The sequence below is a fragment of the Felis catus genome, chromosome A2 (genome assembly GCF_018350175.1).
Source record: "Felis catus isolate Fca126 chromosome A2, F.catus_Fca126_mat1.0, whole genome shotgun sequence".
Classification (NCBI taxonomy): domain Eukaryota; kingdom Metazoa; phylum Chordata; class Mammalia; order Carnivora; family Felidae; genus Felis; species Felis catus.
In genome coordinates, this window is record NC_058369.1 from 3,017,006 (window position 1) to 3,023,278 (window position 6,273).

Genomic DNA, 6,273 nt, shown 5'->3' on the forward strand with positions numbered 1-6,273 from the left:
GCCTTCACCCTCATAGCCCAAGATGGTGCACCACGTGTCCACATTGCATCCAATAGGAAGAGCGAGAGAGGAAAAGGGAAAGGAAGTGTACATATCACTACCCTCATTGGCCAGAATTTAGTCACATGACCACGCCTAGCTGTAAGGGAACCTGGGAAACGTAGTCTTTATTCTGGGAGGCTGTGCCCAGCTTACAATAGGAAGTCCTATTACTGACAGAGAGCAGATACGGGGGCACAATTCATCGTTACCACCCCTGTGATACTGCTAAGAATTCTGTGAGCCTTGCCACCTCTCGGAACACCCAGCACAAATTTTTCTGCAAATCACGCATTTCCTTATTTACCGGTGCAGAGCTTGGGACGTATGCTAGAATTAATCTCTGCGGAATATATTCCTAAAAGTGAAATTGCCGGGTCAAATTGTATGGCTACTTTTAATTTTTAATAATGACACGAATGTCTAGGGGCACTTGGGTGGCTCAGTTGGCTAAGTATCCGACTCTTGGTTTCAGCTCAGGTCATGATCTCACAGTTGTGACGGTCGTGAGATTGAGCCCCCTGTCAGGCTCCACGCTGAGCTGACAGCACAGAGCCCGCCTGGGATTTTATCTCACCCTCTACCCGTCTATCTTTAATGTTTAATAAATAAACATTAAAATAGTTAAAAATTAAATAATAATAATAATAACACGAATACCTAATATTATAGATGGGATCTAATTACATACACAGCTGTTAAGTTGCTTCTAAAGTTTTTTTATGAATACGTATTTTATAAGGTGAGCCTGGGTGGCTCAGTTGGTTAAACGTCCAACTTCGGCTCAGGTCAGGATCTCGCGGTTTGTGAGCTTGAGCCTCACGTCAGGCTCTGTGCTGACAGCTCAGAGCCTGGAGCCTGCTTTGGATTCTGTGCCCCTCCCCCACTCATGCTCTGTCTTGCTCTGTCTCTCAAAAATAAATAAATAAATGTTAACATATATATATATTTAAAGATTTTATTATTTTTAAAGTTTATTTTATTCATCTTGAGAGAGATAGAATCCCAAGCAGGCACTGCACAGTTACCACACAGCCCGATGCAGGGCTCGAACTCACGAACCATGAGATCATGACCTGAGCCTAAATCAAGAGTCAGATGTTTAATGGACTGAACCACCCAGGTGCTCCTAAGATTTTATTTGTAAGTAAGCTCTACACCCAATGTGGGGCTTGAACCCACAACCCTGAGATCAAGAGTCACATGGTCCACCAACTGAGTCAGGCAGGTGCCCCTATTAGGAATTTTTTCAAAGGTACCGTGGTGGACAGACTCTTAGAGTGCCCCTGCCAATCCCCGCCTCCTGGTATTCATGCCCTTGTATAATCTCCTCCCTTCGAGTGTTGCTCGGACCTGTGACTTGCTTCTAACTAACAGGAGACAGCAGAGGTGGAGGAAGTCGTTCCCGTAAATAGGTTACCTAGGATTGCAGTCTCCAGCATGTGAGTTGTCTCTCTCACTCGCTGGTTGGGATAGAGTGAGCGTTCATGTTGAGAAAGTTCCTGTGACGGGTCCTGGAGGGTGGCTTCTAGCTGACAGCCAGCCAGAAGCTGAAGCCCTCAGTCTTCCAACCACAAGGAACTGAACTCTGCCCATGACCTCAGCACATTTGGAAGTATGTCCTTCCTCAGTCGGGCCTCCAGATGAGATCACGGCCCAGCACACATCTAGATTTCAGCTCAGAGTCTAGGAAGGAGAACCACACGGGCTTGGATGCCTGAACTACAGGAACTGTGAAACTTGTTTCAAGCTCCTGAATGAGTGGTTATTTGTCACACAGCAATAGCTACACATTGAAACATAAAGACTCATCATGTATCACTCACAGGTACTCATCAATGATCAAGCTTTTGCCAGCTTGTGATAATAATTCCTATTATGACATCCCTACTCTATATTCGAATTTTATGGAATTTCTCAATAATGTTATTTTACTGTGTTCTTCTTCTTTTAAATGTTTATTTATTTATTTTGAGGGGGGGCAGGAGGGGCAGAGAGAGAGGGGGAGACAGAGAGAGAGAGAGAGAGAGAGAGAGAGAGAGAGAGAGAGAGAGAGAGAAAATCCCAAGCAGGCTCCGTGCTGTCAGCGCAGAGCCTGACTCAGGGCTCGAACCCCCGAACCGGGAGATCATGACCCAAGCCAAAATAAAAAGTCGGACGCTCAACCGACTGAGCCGCCAGGGGTGCGGGTGGGGGGCCTAGGCCCTTAGGAAAAAAAGAAAACAACTTTTTACTTTGAAATAATTATGGATTCTTAGGAAGTTGCAAAGATAGGACACAGAGGTCCCCTGTGCCCTTCACCCAGGCCCCTCCCTACGGTGGCATCTAATGCAACTACACCACAGAAGCCAGGAAGGGGACGTTGGTATAATGTGTGTCTAGCTTTGTGTCATTGGTGTATACAATCTCATAACCACTGTTACCAAAATACAGACCTATTCCATTCCTCCAAATATTTTCCTTTTGCTATCCCTTTTCTGTCTCCCCTACTCCGCTCCCCATGGCCCAGCCCTCAGGCTGTTCCACTAATCTCTGTTCCGGTTCTCCAATTTTGTCAGTTTGAGAATGCTGTATAAATGGAATCACACGGTGTGTAACACTTTGAGATCGGCTCCCCCCGCCCCCGCCCCCGCCCCGTAGCATAATGCCTTCGAGATTATTTTGTCCTTTCTCGATTAGTGGTGTAAGAATACATCACAATTCTAGGGGTGCCTGCCGGCATCCGTCGGTTAAGTGTCTGATTTTGGCTCAGGTCATGATCTCACAGTTTGTGAGTTTGAGCCCCGCGCCAGGCTGTGTGCTGACGGTGTGGGGCCTGCTGGGGGGGGGGGGGGTTCTCCTTTTTCCTCTCTCTGCTTCTCCCCGGCTTGCACTTTCTCTCTCAAGACAAATAAATACAAACTTGAGAAAGGCAAAGATAATTTTTTTCTTTTTTATAGTTAAAAAATGCGTGAAAAAATATACATAACACAGAATTCACGCTCAATTCTATTCCATCAGTCAATATGTCTGTGCAGAGGCCAGCACCACACTGTTTTAATCACATAGCTTTATAGAAATTTTGAAATCAGGAAATGTGAGTCCTCAAATTCATTCTTTTCTTTTTTTTTTTAAGATTGTATTGGCTATTTGGGGTCGCTTGTGATTCAACACTAATTTTAGGATGGGTTTTTCTATCTCTGCAGAAAAGTTGTTGGGAGTTAAACAGGGACTGCATTGAATCTGGAGAGCAATCATTTTGGAGTATATTGAAATCTTAATAATATGAAGTCGGGCATGCAAGGAATGGGAGAAAATATTTGCAAATCATATATCTGATGGAGGGTTAGTGTCCACAATATATAAAGAACTTCTGCAGCTCAACAACATAAAACACAACCCAATTAAAAAAAGGTGGGGGGGGGGGGGGAAGCAAAAGACTTGAACAGACATTTCCCCAAAGAAGACATACATGTGGCCAATAAACGCATGAAGAGATGAGAAATGAGGATGAATCCTTAGGAAATGCAAATCAAACCCCCAACAAGGTACAACTTCACACCCATTAGGAAGCTATTGTTAAAACAATATGAAAGGTGGGGGGCTGGGTGTCTCAGTGGGTTAAGCTCTTGGTTTGGGCTCAGGTCATGATCTCACGGGTTCGTGGGTGGGAGCCTCCTATCGGGCTCTGCACCAACCGCATGGAGCCTGCCTGGGATTCTCTCTCTCTCTCTCTCTCTCTCTCTCTCTGCCCCTCCTCTGCTCTCTCTGTCTCTCCAAATAAATAAACTTAAGAAAAAAAACAATTTAAACAAAATGAAACAAAAAGCAGAAAGTAGCAAGTGTCCTTGAAGATGTGGAGAATCAGAGCCCTTGTGCTGTTGGTGGGAACACAACATACACTAACTAGCCATTGTAGCAAACCCTGCGGTTCAAAGTTAAACATAGAGCTACCCACGTGACCAGCAATTCCGCCTCCGGGTATTTACCCCAAAGAGTTGAAAGCATGGTCTCTGTTATTTGTACACCTGTTTTCATACCAGGATTATTCAGAATAGCCAAGACGTGGAAGCAACCCAAGCATCCATCGAGGGAGGAGCAGAGAAGCAAAAGGTGGCCCATCCACACAACAGAATATTCTTCAGCCTAGAAAGGGAAGGACATCGTGACACTGGCTACAACGTGGTGGGTCTGGAGGACATCACGCTCATCAAAATAAGCCAGAGAAGGGCGCCTGGGGGGCTCAGTCAGTTAAACATCCGACTTCGGCTCAGGTCCTGATCTCACAGCTCATGAGTTCGAGCCCCGCGTCGGGCTCTGTGCTGACGGCTCAGAGCCTGGAGCCTGCTTGGGATTCTGTGTCTCCCTCCTTCTCTGCCCCTCCCCTGCTCACACTCTGTCTTTCTCTCTCAAAAATAAACATTTAAAGAGATTTAAGGGGTGCCTGGGTGGCTCAGCGGTTGAGCGTCCGACTTCGGCTCAGGTCATGATCTTGCGGTTCGTGGGTTCGAGCCCCACATCGGGCTCTGTGCTGACAGCTCAGAGCCTGGAGCCTGCTTGGGATTCTGTGTCTCCCTCCTTCTCTGCCCCTCCCCTGCTCATGGTCTGTCTCTGTCTCTCACAAAGATAAATAAACATTAAAAAAAAATTTTAATAAAAAAAACGATTTTTACCGTTATGCTTTGCGTCTTTTATCACGATTAGAAATTAAGGAAGAAAGAGAAAGAATGGAAGGAAAGAGGGAGAGGGGGAGGGAGAGCCACGTCTTGCTTCACAACTGTTTTTGAACAGCGCTTGAGATTTTTTTAAACGTTTGAACGAAACAAAAGCATATTTTATAACACGTGAAAACGATATCCATTTCAAATTTCAGTGCTTATAAAGTTTTATTGGCACACAGCCTGTGCCTGTTCGTTTACTCACAGCCCACAGCTGATTCTGCCCCATGATGCCAAGGTCGAGTGGCTGCTAGAGGCACGGTGCGTGGGCTGCAAAGCCAAACATATTTATTATCCTGACCTTTACGGAATACGTTTGCTGTCCCGCGACCCAAAACAGTGTTTGCCATATAGGAGGTGCTCAATATACAGAAAGCTTACTACTAAACATCTCAGTGGAAGCGACTGACGTGGTTTATGACGGTGTTCTCTGGACAGCAACGAACCTGGGTTAAGTTTCCGCCTCTGCCAAACTCAGGTGGGTTCCCATCTCAATGCCTGTGTTTCTGCATCAGAAAATGAGGGCCAACTAGAACGGTAACATGCAAAGAGCTTCATCTGGCAAATCTGGGAGACTAAGAGTACGGCAGCCTTAGCTACTGATTGTCACTGTCCCTCATGAATCCAGGCCCCGGCCTCCACAATGAGCAATTCACAGTCCCTTTTGTCTCATCCACTCTCCCCCTTCCCCGCCCGCTCACTCTTAGTATTTTTCAGCAGATCTTGTATCGTGCCTTCTGTAAATACGCCCGAAGTATTTTTCATGTTAAAAAAAAAAACACCAAAAAACAAACAACTTGAGAAATCTGAACGTCTGTACCTGGGTTGATCGTACTGTACCAACATCGCTTTCCCGGTTTGGGTAACACACAGTGTTTTCGGAAGACGTTATCGTTGGGGGAGGCTGGGGGAAGCGGATGAAAAACTGTCCGTACTATCTTTGGAATTTCTTGCTAATCTGAAAACGGTTTCGAAAGTTTCAAAATTGTGATGAAAATAACATAAACCCTGTAAAATTCGGGTCTGGGGGAAGTGAGTGAGGTCACATGCATTTGCTGAGGTGGATGCTACCCTCGACTTAAAAATTTTGGTATTTTTGTCATCATGGATTTTTTTTTTTTTTTTGCCTTCTCCTCCTTCTCCTTCTTCGTTTTAATGTTTATTTATTTTTTTTATTTCCAGAGGGAGGGAGGGAGAGAGAGTGCGCAGGTGAGCAGGGGACGGGCAGAGAGAATCCCAAGCAGGCTCCAGGCTGTCAGCACAGAGGCGGATCAGGGGGGATCAGGGGCTCTATCTCAAGACAGTGCGATCACGACCTGAGCAGAAGTCAAGAACGGATTCTCTAGCAACTGAGCCACCCAGGTACCCCTTTTGCGGTTGTTCAACCATCGAGCCACCCAAGCAAGCGCCTCGCATCCTTATTAAAAAAAAAAAAATCACATTAACATATCTTACAACCTAGTGATTTGGGGTGCTTCCTTAAATTTCTCTTCATTCCTGCCCTGAGAATCATGAACTCAGGATATGAGCCCTGGAA